The sequence below is a fragment of the Ictidomys tridecemlineatus genome, chromosome 14, assembly GCF_052094955.1.
Source record: "Ictidomys tridecemlineatus isolate mIctTri1 chromosome 14, mIctTri1.hap1, whole genome shotgun sequence".
NCBI lineage: Eukaryota > Metazoa > Chordata > Mammalia > Rodentia > Sciuridae > Ictidomys > Ictidomys tridecemlineatus.
The window spans coordinates 8,620,676-8,637,115 of NC_135490.1; positions in this window are offsets into that span (position 1 = coordinate 8,620,676).

Here is a 16,440-nt window from a genome sequence, read left to right on the forward strand (position 1 = left end):
GTCTGTTCTATTAGGTTACTTTTTGGCTATCATTGTAACAGAGGAAAGGTCTGATTCTGCTGCCACATGGGCCAAAGGATGGAAAAGCAGGAACTTTGTTTAAAACAGCTTCTCAACTCTCTGGAATTTAGGGGTGCAGAAAAAGGATAGGAATAATGAGAGAGAGAGAGAGAGAGAGAGAGAGAGAGAGAGAGAGAGAGAGAGAGGCTAATAAAAGGGAGAAATATTCATGTCCTTTCTGGGAATGATAGTGATCTTCCAGAAACCTGGGTACCACCTCTTTTCATTCCTTTTATGATCTGGTATTTCCCATCCTGGCAGCTGGGTTAAGCCCCAAGGTTACGAAGGAGAGAGAGACAACCTGAAAGCCGAAGTGTCAAGCTTTTTCATCTTATTCTTGTCACCCATCAGACATTAGCAGGCCCAAATGAAGAGCTAGAGTTTTCAGCAAAAGCAGCCTTCACATCCCTGAAAAGTAACATAGTAATCATTATCATAACCTGCACAGCAGAGGTGTGATGTATAGCCACGCTAATGGGGGACTAGTAATGTAATACTTGGCTGTGTGACCTCCAAACTTAGTGATTTTGTAAGTCAATTAATATCAAGTGAAACTAGAGGGTTTGTTTAGGTTTTTCCTCTGAAATCATTCTTGCACTTATTTGTATCTTTATCCACATCTCCATCTAGACCTGCATCTATATCCACATCTCTGGCTATATATACAGTTTTATTTTGGAGCAATTTCAACCCTACAAAGAACTTCCACAAAGACCCTATTTACATTTCATCAGTTGCCCTAATGAGAGTCTAGCAAAGGACCCAATCCTGTCCAGGATTCCATGTTAATGTCATATCCAGCTTTTATAATCCAAAACAGGTCCTCAGCATTTCCTTGAATTTCAGGCCTTTGATATTTTGTTGTTGTTAGGATATACAGGCCAATCTTTGTAGAAGGGCCTGTACTATTTCCTTGTTATTAGACCCTGATTGTGCATTTCTTTGGCAGGAATGTCACAGCAGTGATGGCTCTTGCACCTGATATGGATTTGTTACATTTCTGGTGGTGTTAGTTTTAATCACTTAACTAAGACGATGTCCTCAGGTTCCCCACTGTATGTTTACTTGATTCTCACTTTGTTTTGAAAATGTATTTGACATGATGATACTTTGAAATTATGTAATTATTCTATTTCTTACTTTCACCCACTAGTTTTAGCATCCATTGAATTTATTTTTATTATCATGGCTATAAGTTGATTTTTCTAATTTTATCATTCCTTCTATATTTATTAGTTGGGCATTTTCTTCAGATGTAGCTATCTTTATGTTATCAATGGGGACTTCTTATTTTATTTTATTATTATTTTAAAAAATTTTTAAATATTTATTTATTTATTTATTTTTTAGTATTTGGCGGACACAACATCTTTGTCTGTATGTGGTGCTGAGGATCGAACCCTGGCCGCACACATGGCAGGCGAGCATGCTACCGCTTGAGCCACATCCCCAGCCCGGGACTTCTTATTTTAATCAATGGATTATAAAGTCTACTAATGTCCTTTTTTGATGTTCAAATTGTTACATATTTGACCAGTAGGAGTCCTTTCAATCTAGCTTCTATGTCCATTTGACATATCCCCATTATTCTTTGAACATTTCTTTGCTTTCTGGTAAAAAAAAAAAAAAAGTTTCAGGCTTATTTGTACGTCCTCTGCTCCAGCCCTGGTATCAATTATTTCTCCATGGACTCTTGGTTCCTTTTAGTAGAGAGTGATATTTACCTACTGCCCATCAGGATCAGGTATGCTGATTTCCACTGGAGCGTTGCTGCCCTCAGGCCTTCTCAGTGGAGAATGCACCTAGGTATCGTCTGTGCGTTTCTCTTTATTCTTCTATCTTCTGCTGTCTGTCTCTTAAAACATAAGGTCTTTCAGTTACTTCCAATTCCAATCCATACTATAGGGTTCACTTTTTCTTTCTCTTTTCATGTTACACCTGTCTTCTCTGTCAGCAAGAAACTTATTGCTGTTATCTTCAGTGCATTTACTTACTCAATCTTAGGCACATAACCAGTCACTTTTTCTGTCACTTGCTCTGGTGCCATTTTTTTTTTTTTTGGTAGATGGACACAATACCTTTATTTTATTTTTTTTTTTAATTTAAATGTGGTGCCAGGGAACGAACCCAGGCCTCACACATGCTAGCAAGTGCTCTACCACTAAGCCACAACCCCGGCCCTCTGGTGCCATCTTTGTATCACTTACCATTAATGGGCATCTCTGATTAGTGAGCCACAACCCCGGCCCTCTGTTGCCAGTTTTGTATCACTTACCATTACTGGCCATCTCTGACCAGTGCCATTCAATCACTTTAAAAAAATTTTTTTAAGTTAATTTTATAAAAATAAATGATAGTGGAACGAATTACACATATACAGCACAATTTTTCATATCTCTGGTTGTATATACAGTATGTTCACACCAATTTGTGTCTTTATACATGTACTTTGGATAATGATGTTCATCACATTCCACCATCCTTGCTAACCTCCTGCCCTCTCCTCTCCCCTCCCACCCCTCTGTCCTATCTAGAGTTTGTCTATTCCTCCCATGCTCCCCATCCCTACTCCACTATGAATCAGCCTCCTTATATCAGAGAAAACATTCAACATTTGTTTTTGAGGTATTGGCTAACTTCACTTAGCAGTATCTTCTCCAACACCATCTACTTACTTGCAAATGCCTTGATTTTATTCTCTTTTACTGCTGAGTAATATTCCATTTATTTACCATCTCTGGGCCAAAACTCAACCCAAGGGAGTTTTGAGAACTTTACAAGGGAAACTGAGGATTGTTGCTCAGCTGTTTCCAGGAGAAAACAAGAAACATTGTGAAAAATAGCTAGCCAGGGTCTGCTATTCATAGATACTGTTAAATGCTGCAATTACTCATTAATGTGAGTAATGTGCCCTGGAGATCTTTCTTAGAAGTACATAAAGAGCTTCTTCATTCCTTAAAAAACAAAACAAAACATCTGTAGAGTATTACATTTTATAGTTGTGCCACAGTTTAATAGTCCCATCTGGATGAGTACTTGGATTGACTCCAATCTGTTGAAAAGCTGAGATGTATAAGAGTCATTTTGTACATGTACAGATAAATCAATAGGAGAGTCTTAGGACAGGGATGGCTGGGTTAAAGGTGTTAACTGTAAATTTGGTAAACTTGTTAAATTATCCTCTTTTGAAAACCCCTCTTTATTAAGAGTTCAGTAGATCATCCCCTTATTGGCCATTTGTATTTCATTTTCTATCTCTTTGTTCATATCCTTCTCGACTTCTTTCTTTGTAGGAACTCTGTGTGAGGAGATTAACTTCTTTGTGATTTAAGTTACAAGTATTTCCCAGTTTGCTGTTTGTCTTTGAACTTTGCATATAGTGTATTTTCTGTGCAGAAAAATTAAATTTTTATATAGTTGAGTATTCTTTCCTTTCATGGCCTCTAAGTTGTAACTGTTAGAAAGCTTCCCCACTGTGTGGGAATGGACCAGAGCAAGGCCACACTGGAGGCAGGGAGAACAAGTAGGATGTTGCTGGGAATGGAGAGAAGAAGGGTATAATTGTCACCTGTTTGGTGACAAGTTGGGGGGTGGGGGAGGGAGGAGGTGAGAATAACTGAGACTTTAGGCCAGACTGGATTTTGGAATAGATTCCTAGAAGTTGGCTTGCTGGGCCAAAGGATAAGTCCCTATGTGCACTGGTAGGTGTGACCAAGTTCCTTTCTAAAGGTTCTCCCATTGTTTCCCAAGGTTTGAGCTAAACTTGAGGGCAGAAGAGGGTGGAACAGAACCCTGGATGGGACTCTGGGGGAAACTGATTTACCATTTACCTTACAGTGCCTGGCAACGATGAACTTCTATACCATTAAATGTATAAAAAGATGACCGACTTTGCTCATGATAAGGATATGCAAATTTAACCTACACCAACACATCATTTCTCACCTATTGGACAGAGAAAAGCTAGAAGTTGGGCCACATACTCTGATTTTGATAATTCCAGGAGGCAGGAAGACAAGGGAGAGTTTACAAAAGTCTACCTGGCTTAAATCTGTAGATCTCAGGGGACTTGCAACTAAGCATCTTAGGAAAGAAAGGCCTGGTCTTGTAAGGGTCTGGCAGAGCGTCAGAGAAAAAGACCACACAAGAGACTGGTTCCATGCAATTGGCAAAAGGGGATTTATTGGGGATCCATTCCAGCGCGTTGGGGCTCTGTGCTCACTCAAGAAGGGAGAGCAGCCCAGAGCCCAGAGCAGAGGTCAAGCAGAGCTTAAGTACACTTTCTGGAGACGGCGGTGGGCTTTGCATACATCAGAACAAATCATCATGAGGCGCGGGGAAATTGAACAACAACTCTGAGACATGATTAGCACATTCATTGGCGGGAACAGGTCGGGCGGGGGTGATTGGTCATTCCTAAGTGGGGTACACATTCAAACTGATTGGTTCGGGCCCTGTAACAAACTACACAGGGCCCTAGGCTCAATGGCCAGTAGGGCATTGTCTTAACTATCTCAGGAATCTGGATGTAGCAGAGGAACTTTGCGATGCCCGGGTCTTTTACATTTTAATTTTGCAGTTTAGAATCAGCTTAGAAATTTTACCCTTATAGTCTTTGTTCCGTTTCAGTGACATGGGGTTTCTGTTGTTGATGCTTGGTTGCTGTGTCTATCAGCGTCATCTTTTCTTTCTCACCTAGTCAATTTATTTATTTGTAGATTAGTCTTATCAAGAACCTACTCTGTGCAAGCTTTACTTTGGGTGTTTGTGATACTTTAGTGACTAAAATGGACAAAGGTTCCTGCCTGGCCTCCTATCTAGCCTCGTGACTTCATTGGATTGATATCTCTCTCTCTCTCTCTCTCTCTCTCTCTCTCTCTCTCTCTCTCTCTCTTCCCCCACGTTTCTGTGTGTGTGTGTGTGTGTGTGTGTGTGTGTGTTCCCCTAGTTTCTGCTTCCTGCTTCCTCAAGCTTTGGTTTATACTGACCCCTTGATCCTCTTGATTCTCCCTGCATCATGATGGACTTGGATTTTCCCTAATCTTTTGCTATTACAGATAGTACTACATCAAACTGCCTTGAACAGCTATCTTTTCATATTTATACTGGGTTTTGGAATAGATTCCTAGAAGCTGGCTTGCTGGGCCAAAGGATAAGTCCATATGTGCACTGCTGGGTGTGACCAAGTTCGTTTCTAAAGGGGCTCTGTGGGTTTTACGGATGGCCCTCTCCTAACTTCCTGGAGTCCCTCTTCTATCCTTCAGGAACTTTCATACCATGCACCCTGAACTAGGCTCTGGAATACTGTTTCCACTATACTATACTCATCTCCTCTTCCTTTTGACAATCATCCTAACATTCAAAATCAAAATGAAGCTAACAAACATAATACAATTTGAATTGGTGGCTTAATCATTCTGAGAGTGATTACTTTAAATGACCTAAAAATATAATAACTTGTACATCTTTAGTGGGTTATACTTTAAGGATAAAAACAATTAAAAAAGATCTTGAACTGTTTTCATGAATTATATTGTTTGTAATAGTATTCGTTTTGCTTTTCTGAAACTACTAATATTACAGTGAGATAAAGCAAATAAGTAATAATCTTCATGTTGTAGTGAAGGGAAAGTAAGGAATGAGAGATGGATAAGGGAGAAATGAAAGACAGAGACCAGGCAGAGATACACACAAGAGTTTATTTGTTAGTGGTGACAAATAAAGGCCATCTCTCTATAGGAGAGAGAGGCAAAACAGGCTTGAGTTCTGGGAGTTTTATGGAGGAGGTTCAGGAAATCAGATCCAGGAGGGTCCTAATGTGGTAGCTAAGGGTTGGGTTGGCATGAGGGAGTATTGAGCCTTTCTCAAAAAGGCCCTTGGGCGAGAAAGCAAAACTTTTTCCTTAAAATGGCAGCTGAAACTTAAGATGGCCCTCCAGATGCTAAGCAAGGACCTTATAGTTAGCAGTCAAGATTTTTAGGTTAAGAGAAAAGATAAAACACAAATCAAAGATAAACAGCCAGTTTGGGTGGCATGTGCCTGTAATTCCAGCAGCTTGGAAGGATGAGGCAGGAGGATCACAAATTCAAGACCACCTTCAGCAACTTAGAGGGACCCTGTCTCAAAATAAAAAGTAAAATGGGCTGAAAATATAACTCAGTGGTGGAGAGCCCCTGAGTTCAAATCCCAGTAACTCCCCCCGAGTACCTGCTACAAAATTTGCAAAATCATGTATTTCCAACTTTGAATTAGAAGTATTTTAAATACTCAAGAAGTATTTTCTCTTTGTTAGAAAGAAAATGTAGCTTTTCTTCTTCCTCCTCATCTTTTTTCCTTTTCCTTCAGTCCTAAAGCCAGTGGTTGAAGCTGAGTAAGGAGCTACCCATGCTGAGGCTCAGGGACATGGGGTTCTTGGAGCTCAGAAGGTGTCCCTGTGAGGGCCGGGCTGCCCCACACACGGTTCAGAGCCTGCGTGGGCAAGAAGCAGCCTAACACTAAGTATGGGAGTGAGGGTGGGACAAGGAGGGTGTCCACAGGGAGTCACCACAGGTGTCAGTGGTGACAACCCAGTGATACCACCAGTTATCCATGATGGATCCTGCTCCTCACACGTTGAAGTTTAAACATTAGAGAAGCACGCCGAGGCAAGCATAGGAAGCAGGTTTGTTTAAACAGGGAAAACAGACTTCTCCCACAAGGGAGAAGGGGGCCATAGTTGGTATACTGGTATCCCAAGAGCGGGTGTTCTGCCCTTTTTATATGTCCTAGGCTTCCTTTGTTCTCCTGCCTTTTCCCCCTTAACCTTCTCCTTCCTGTTTAGGTGACTAGGCCCAGGAATGCTCGGTGGAAGGGCCAAAACGTGGGAAACAGGTGGGCTGAAGGGAAGGACAGGATGGAGTAGCCAAGAACACTTCAACAATCTTATAGCTCCCTGTAGGGAGGAGAAATTCCTGGGACAGTTCACCTTGGAAGCCAGTTGGAGCAGGGGCAGGTTCTTGATAAGGATGGAGGAAAGGCTCTTGAAGGAATTAACATTTTAATCCCTCAGGGACAGTCTCCAACTTTCCAGACTCAAAATTGGCCTCCTTGATCAGACCTGACTGGATTTACCTTTCTACACTACCTGTCTAACTCGGGCTTCACCTGTATGAGAGGTCAGAGCCCCAGTAGAGTTGACATTGAAATCCACAAAGGACAGGAAGTGGCATCTGCTTTGAGAGATTTAGGGAGGTCTGAACAAATTAGCAAACGTATTCAGGATAATTGGAGTCATATTTCTAACCATTGGAAAAGGCTGTTGTACATACAGCGTGGGCCTTGTAGTATGGACTGGAATTGAACTCATAGTTCCCCATATACAGATAAATAAATAGAAATAAATATAAAGATAGGTATGTGTATGTGTGTGTATTCTCCTAGCTATGTCCACTGAGAGATCATGAGAACACAGAATCTTCAGAACCAGAAGCCCAGCCAGGATTCAGACCTTGGTTCCTAAACACCATTCTCCACCCAAAGCACTCAGGGTTCTTTACAAACTGTCAGAGTCCAGACCCAGGATACGAAAAAATACAAGATAATCCAAGATTTTTTTTTAATCATTTTTAAAAGTAAGGGAAATGTCAAAGACAACTGAGTTTGGCTTAGAAGATTTCAGGAGCTAACCGAAGAAAGCCCAAGATGGAACTGTTTGACACGAGTAACAAGTGCAACATACTGAAATGCATCAAAATTGTTAAAACCCATGCATTTATTTTTAAAACAATAAAAATTAGTTGACAGATTATCTTTGTATCATATAGTAAGGAACCAAAGTATTGTGAAAACTGAAAAAAAAAAAGGAAGAGGATCAATAATTCAATTTGCCTTTCCTATAGGAGCTGAACCTGAAGGTAATAATTATCTGAACAGAAAGGCTTCTGTAGAGGAATCCCACCTGGAGAATGAAGATGCACCATTGCAGCCACCATTTTGCAAAGCCCCTGTGGGCTAATGGACTTAGTGATCATCAATGTCCACTGACATCATGAAAAGAGAGACCTATAGACCTGTTATATACCTGATGAAATATTTTTGCTCAAAATCACATCACAACTGGGGCTGTAGGTCTGTGGAGCTTGATGGAGGCCCTGGATTCAATCTCTAGCAACTCAAGAAAAAAAAATTACTCCTTTGTTTGATCTATAGCTCTATCAGTTTATAGAAAATTCTGGAACAGTGGAACATGTTTTAAAAAATTCAGAAGGTGGAACGCTGTAGGAAAATGAATCCAGATGCTGTGTGGGGCAGCTGTTGCCCTGGCTGCTCAGGGGGCTGAGGCAGGAGTACCACTTGAGCACAGGAATTCCAGACCAGCCTGGGCAACGTGCGTGGCAAGACTGATCAGGAAAAAAGAGGAAAAGAAAGGAAAAGTGACCTGGTTTCTTCAACATATAATGATTCCAGAGAAAAAGAGGAAGCAGCAACCTCTATTTTCAAAGAGACTTGAGAGAACACTCAATGTGATAGGTAGATTTGGGAAAAACTTTAGCACGGCCTGTTTGATGCTATTGTGAATCTTCAAAACCATCCATCTGTGGTGATGGGAAGAGGAGAAGGTGATGGTGTAGCTGAAAGAAGTGTGGCCAGGGGCTGATAATTTTCTTTTATCTAAGTAATCAGAACTTAGTGGCTCATTGCTCTTTACTTTTGTTCTTTTTAAATGTCACCGATGCTGCTGTGGCCTCTTGATTTCTGCCTCCTCGCTCCAGGCCTGGTGCCTTCCCTAGCCTAGCTCCCACCATCTCTGAGGAGCTAGAACTCCTCTTTGACGTGCTAACGTAACCGTGGCCCACTTTCTGCTTTGAATATGACCCTTATTTTTAAGTTGGACATGATTCTTTCTCTTCCTCTCTCCCTGTTCCTCCCCAATTTCTCCCCTTCCCTAATCTCATGGGAAACAGGATTACTTTTCTTCCCCCCCACTAGGCAGATTAATCTATCCCCGAGTACACACCCACCATAGGAAGGAAGTAATCCAGATTTTGGGGATGGTACCAGAAGATCTCAGAAATGAGCATCTCCCAAATGAACAAGTGAATTACAACTGCAACAGAGAACACATAGAATGTAGCCTTTGAATCACCTCCTCCCTGCTGATGGCCCCAATCAGCCTTTGGCACAGGAGTCCCCTGTGTTTCTCCTTTGCTAGCAAAGCAATAAAATTTCTTTTTCCTTTTTCTCAAAACTGTGTCCTTGTTATTAGATTGGCATCGGACAAGGCCTGAGCTTTGGGCAACAGAAGTTTAAGTCCTTTGCAGACAACCTTCCTCATTCCCCACCAATAAGGGAGAAGAAGAAGCAAGAGAAGAACTGATGAGGTGGCAGTGCAGGGTCTGGGACTTAGAGTCTTCAATAACAAATTTAAGGAGTGGTTGTATGGGTCACAGATCTGACATAATATAAGCAGCAAAGTCTGTAGATACAAAATGATATATAAATAAAAACAATATTGTTTTTATTTTCAATTCCTTCTCCTGAAGAGGATTTTTCTTGGCTCCAAGCTGGAAGAATATAGGGAAAAGGAACATGGGGGATTTGTTCAAACATTTAATAAAAAAAAAAAAACTCTCTCTTTGTTTTTTTGTAATCAAATACTATCCAATCTGCTGACCTGGGATGCTGACACCTGGTTCCTAGGGCAGAACAGCCAGTCATCAGCCACCTGCAGGGAGGGCACTGTGGAGGAAGGGATGGAACAAGGGAGAGAGGGTGGGACTTGGCCAAGTGATGAAGGGTATATGAATCAGAGTTGGCTGGAAGCCTGCACGGGCAGTGGGCTGGGCCTAGCACATGATGCAGCTGGATTTCCTGGCTCCAGCTCATGGCCAGCATCCCATGTGTTTAGTCATGGAAGGGCATCTTGGGGAGCCAAGCAGCTGACTACCTGGCGAGGGTGCAATACTACTCCTGTGGGTTTGGGGAAATTTGAGGGTGGGTGGTGAATCCAAGCTGGCTTTCCTGGGACTTGAGCTCTCCCGCTGCCCCAGTATTGGATTTCAACACTGTTATCCAAGGAGGAGCCTGGTTGGAGCTCCAGCACTCGATGGGCTCAGTGGAAGAGAAAACTAGAGTGGTATGGGAGCCCAGGTGAGTGCATGGAGGTCAGGCCACTGTGGGCAAGAGGCAGGGCCCTGACTTCTACTTCCTGGCCTGCTTATTACCCCTCTTTCTGGGCCCACGTGACCTCAGGTCTTGCTTGTAGTCTACAGATCTTTTCTTACAAAAGGCCCTCAGGTGATTAAATGATCACACTTCAGAAACTGTGAACTCAACCTGAGGGTCACTAAATTCCTTCCAACTTAGGTTTTTGGAGCCTGTTGCTGTCTGGTCTGGTGTCTTTCTCTGAAGACAGTGTTCATTTAGTTAAGTAAACAGTTATGAGAAGTGCCAAGGGTGGCACAGTCAACGTTTTGAGGATGTAATCTGTGCTGGGCATTTGCCAGCTTCATCTCTCTTCCCAGCAGATAGTAATAGACATATGCCAATGACTTCTCTCTTTCCCCTTTCCTGACTCTGAAATAAAGGGTCACTCTGCTGAGGGCCTCCTCACACTAAAATGGGAATGGGAACTCATTTTTTAAAAAAAATTTTGCTGTTTTATTTACATTTAAACTAAAAAATTGTATAAATCACATTTATATGTTGTTTTTAATAAAAAAACAATAAGCATCTGTCTTCTCGTGTTCCAAAACTGCCTCCTACCCACCACCAAGACAACCATTTTCACTCATTTCTTTTGGTAGTTCTCTATATAATACAAAAAACAAACACTTTTTTTTCCTGCCTTTTTTCTTGATATGTCAAGTTTTAGACATATGGTTTTTTGATATAATAGCATATAAGTTTAGATTTCTTATCACTTCTCCCACCTGTCATCTCTTCAGCCTCTCCATATAGTTGACACACTATTTTTTTTTTGCTTTAAATTAGTAAAAGGTTTCATCGGTAAGGCTTTGTCAATATTGTTTGGGTACAGTCAAGTAGTATGCTATGACTCCATTTCCTTTCCCGTGTAGCTTTTTTATTTTCCTTGAGTTATTGGTTGTTGTTGTTTTAACCTGTGTAATTTTCTATACTTCTTTTTAGAAGTTTCATCACATATTCTACTGTACCATTTATGCTATCACACTATGTTTTCTCTTTAGATCTGCCTTTCAGAGCCCTCCATTATTCTCTAGTCTGGACTGGTTACTCCCTAGGTCTGCTGTGGAGCATCCTCCTCTTTACCAAGCCTCTGCATTGTGCAACCCATTTCTGGGGATACATGACTTTTTCAACCTGAGTTTACTCTTGTATTTTGCTGGCACCTATTCTCCCATAGTTTCCTAGGAGAGTGCAGATGGGAAGTGCATTCTCTGAACCTTTGAATGTCAATCAAACTGCTCTCACACTTGACTGGTTGCCACAGTCCGGCTGCAGCAAAATAACTGGGGGGGGGGGGTGATGAGCAACTTGTGTAGATTGATACAACAGGAGTGGGAGCCGTTTATTGTAGGACAGGAAGGGTATATATACATTCCACACAGCTTATCTTAATAAACATAAACTAGATACAGCAGTCAACCAATAAGGAATCTCCACACTTAATGGCTCGCTGGTGTTACTTCACAAACCACTCCCTCTGCAAAATGCCAGGTGCCATTTTGACTTGTTTACAGGCCCTAACAACTGGTAATTAACTGGATAGAGAAATGTAGTTTGAAAATAATTTACTCTCACAAACTTAAGATGCATTTTCTCTGGACCTGTCCAATGCCATTCTTATTCCTTTGTGTAGATTTTTTTTTTTTTGTCTTTGTTCTATCTTTGGCAGCTGTCAAATTCTTGGTGTTCTGGAATTTCAAGATCAAACTCCTACATATAAACCTTTTAAAATGTCTCATGCCAGGATCTTGGCTGATTCTTTTAGTCCAGTGATACATATTCTTTAGTTCTGGAAAAGAAATTTAAGAAAAAAAAATTTTAGCTATAGATGGACACAATATCTTTATTTTTTAATTTTTTTAGTTGTAGTTGAATACAATATATTTATTTATTTATTTTTATGTGGTGCTGAGGCTCGAACCCAGCACCTTGCACGTGCTAGGTGATTACTCTACCACTGAGCTTTAAGCCCAGCCCCTGGAAATTTTTCCTCACATTATTTGTTTGGTAATTTCTTCTTTTTCATTTTCTCTCCTTTCTGGATTTTCTGCTAATAAATTATTGAACCGCTTGAGTTGATCCCCTAACTTTATCATTTTTTTTCTTTCATTTTTCATTTATTTTCTACTTTCTGGAAGATGTCCTTAATAATGCCTTTTAAATTTTCCATTGAATATTTTAGTTTATAAATTTCTTTTTTTAAATTTATTTTTAGTCGTAGATGGACCCGATATCTTTGTTTTATTTATTTATTTTTATGTGGTGCTGAGGATTGAATCCAGGGCCTCACACATGCTAGGCAAGTACTCTACCTCTGAGCCACAACTCCAGCCCCTGGTTTATCAATTTCTAAGGATGCCTCTTGTGAAAAGATTGTTCCTTTCTCATAGCAGCTTCTTCTTATTTTATGGCCTGTGGTATTTCTCTGATCCCATGAGATTCATTGTCTGTTTATATTTAAAAATAGGAAACTACAAAAGTTGGTTGGAAGTTCTGTGTTGCTTATCACTTTGGGGTACCTAGGAGAGACTCTGCCAGTTCTTTGGAAGATTTATTAGGACAGTCATGGGCCTCATAATAATGTTTCAGCCAGTAATGGACTGTATATACAATGGTGGTCTCACAAAGTTACAATGAACTGAAAACTGTTCATTGCCTAGAGGTCCTGCAACTGTTGTAATGTCATAGTGTGAAATGTTACTACTCATGTGTTTGTGACAAATATGTGTAAACAAACCTACTGTGCTGTGGGCTTAAAAAATACAGCACATACAATGTGTACACATAATACTTGATAATGATAATAAATGGCTTTATTTTATTTATTTATAATACTTTTATCATTATTTAAGAGTATACTCTAGCAGCACAATTCAAAATAGCTAGAATGTGGAACCAACCTAGATGCTCTTCAATAGATGAATGGATTAAAAAAAATGTGGCATCTATACACAATGGAATATTACTCAGCACTAAAAAATAACAAGATCATGGCATTTGCAGGCAAATGGATGGCATTAGAGCAGATTATGCTAAGTGAAGTTAGCCAATCCCTAAAAAACAAATGCCAAATGTCTTCTCTGATATAAGGGGGGGGTGACTCAAAATGGGATAGAGAGGAAGAGCATGAGAAGAAGACTACCACTAAATATGGAAGAGAGGTGGGAGGGAAAAAGAGGGAGAAGGGGAGTTGCATGGAAGATGGAAGGAGAACCTCATCGTTATACAGAATACATATATGATGTTGTGATGAGAAAAAGAAAAAAAAGCGTGTCACATTAGATTGGATAGAGAGAAAGGATGGGAGAGGAGGGGAGGAGTAGGGAGGACAGGAAGGGCAGCAGAATAGAATAGACAAGATGATTGATGTATGTACATTCCATGTATGTATTATACGTCAAAATACATTCTGCTGTCATGTATGACTAAAAAAAAATAAATAAATCGTATGGTAAAAAAAAAAAAGAGTATACTCCATGTAATTATTTTTTTAAAAAAGTTGACCATAAAACTGGCATGTTACATTGGCAATAGCCTCATACAGCTCATGTATATCTTTAAAAAATTTTTGTTTGATTCTGGAAATAGAACTCAGGACCTCATGCATGCTAAGAATGTGCTCTACCACTAAGCTCTACCCCATCCCTTATGGCATTGCTCAATGTCATGGCTTTCTCTTGTGCGGGATTTAATCTTGTGTTATTCTTTTCATCATGGCCCTAGGAGCAATAGGCTGTAGCACAAACACACACACACACACACACACACACACTCACACACAGTATCGCCTAGTTGCATAGTAGGGTGTATCATCTAGGTTTGTGTAAGTCTATGTTATTTGCACAATAATGAAATCATCTCTCTGATTCTCAGTCATGATGCATTTCTCAGTATGTGTCCTCATCATGAAGAAAAGTGCGATTGTATCTGGAGGTTTTATGACTTAGAGACTCTTCAGTTTCTCTAATGAATCCCGTTTGCCTCCCTGGGGAAAGGCTGTCAGTGGATAGTCAGGAGGAAGGGGTGGAAGCCAGATTGCTCCAGGACTAGACTTTCAGTGGATGACTTCTTTCCAGCCCAGAATCTCACTCTCACTGTTTCTTGAAGCCCTAAGTCCTAAAAACAAACTCTGCCTCCCGCCTGGGAGCAGGCACGCTGCCAGCACGCTGAAGGAGACAGGTTTCCATCCTGGTCCTCGTTCCTCCCAGTACCTCACCGCCCCCCGCCCCTGGGCCTGGTGTTTCCCATTCAAGCCTCTCAGAGCTCTGTGGGGGTAGACTGGCCCTTTCCCTAAAGGGATCACTCAACCAGCACATCTCTTGCTCAGGGCGAAGCTACGACTCCTGTCTCTAAGCCTCCTCTTCCTCCCCTGCAGCTGTCCCCAAGTTCCACTGTGGCCTGGCATCTCCTCTCACATTTTGTCCACTAGCTGCTTCTCTGCCTTCACTTCCCCTCTGCAGCTCCATCTCTTCTTTCTTCCTTCACTTCAGCAACTTCTACCTACAGTGTCTCACCCTCTGTGTACTTCTCTACTCAACCAGTTGTGCTCCCGACAGCCACACCATCTCACCATCTCATTCTGCGGCAGGAAAACTCCATTCAAGAGGAGACCCTAAGCTCCTGCCTGGCTCACGGGCCCTCCGTGCTCAGGACTCCACTTCCTTCTTCTCCTCCCCACAGCACACGGTCCTTCCCCAACTCATGAACTCCTCCTCAAGCCTGGCTCTCGCTGACCACCAGCCCTCTGCAGCATTGCCTTTCCTTTGCCCTCTCGGGAACTCCTGATGGCTCTGCTGCAAATCTCCACGTAGATTTCACTTCTTCTGCAAATAGTTTCCTGGCCCCAAGAGTAGTTGGTGCTCCTGTGCTGCCCAGGGAGCACTCTAAGGGTGGCCCTTCTTATTCTCTTTTAGAATCGCCTTTCAACTTGTCCTGAGCCACCAGCTCTTTCACAGCAGCAATTGTTAGGACAAATCACACACACACACACACACACACCCACACACACACACACACACACACACACACACACACACACACACACGAGGAAGGTGAGAGATGGGAAGCAAACCCCAGATCAGCAAGCTTTTCTTTATTCAGTATTTAGCAGCGGAGCTAATTGGTGGAACCCTTGTGTGGCTTATTTTGGGGGCAGAACATGGTGGTGGGCTGCAGCAAGGGTCTGGGTTACATAGGCTTCGTTTTGGGTAGGACTGGAAGGCAATTTCTGGAGTTCATGGTATTGGGGTCCCACCGATTCCTTAGGGTAGGACAGGAAAGTGAATAGGAAATTTCCTGGGGCTTATTGTATTGGGTCAGGTGACCCATAGGAGGGGGGCATCAGTTACCAGTTCCTTTTGTGTTCCTTCCTCTGGCTGAGGGATTTTAAATGACAAAAGCTTAGGGAAAATGTCCTTGGACTTATTTTCCCTATCCTTCACGGGCAATAGTTTGATCACTAGTGTATCCCCAGTGCCTAGCACAGTGCCTGACACAGGGTAAGCACTCAATAAATGTTTGTTAAACAATTGTCTATATGAATACATGAACACATTCCCATGTTCACATGCAAAATTTGAGGTTTGAAGAGGCCAAGCCTATAATCCAAGGTCACCTGGCTGTGATCTGAACCAAGGTTCCTCTGGCTCCCAGGTCAGCAGGTCTCTTTGGTGATGGGCACTTCATCTTTAAAGCTGCATTTATTCTCCTCGTCCCTGACCTCTGAGTCAGAGAGGTTGACCTTGGCCCCTCACCAGAGAGGTTTAAATTATCCAGCTGGTCCCACCTGGGTCGGCCAAGGTCTTGCAGAAGACCACTCCCTCCCTGACCTCCCCACCCCTTGCAGCCATAAGCCCTGTGACAAAAGACCCCAGCCCAGAGGGAGGCCGGAGGGGGTCAGGCTGCTTAGACTGCTGCTCCTCCTCCTCCTCCTCCCTCCTCCTCCTCCCCCCCTCCCCCTCCTCCTCCTCCTCCCCCTCCCCCTCCCCCTCCTCCCCTCCTCCCCCTCCTCCTCCTTCCCCTCCTCCTCCTCCCCCTCCCCCTCCTCCCCCTCCTCCTCCTCCCCCTCCTCCTCCTCCCCATCCTCCTCCCCCTCCCCCTCCCCCTCCTCCCCCTCCTCCCCCTCCTCCCCCTCCTTCTCCTCCCCCTCCTCCTCCTCCTCCTCCTCCCTCCTCAGAGCTCTCATTTTCTCTGCCC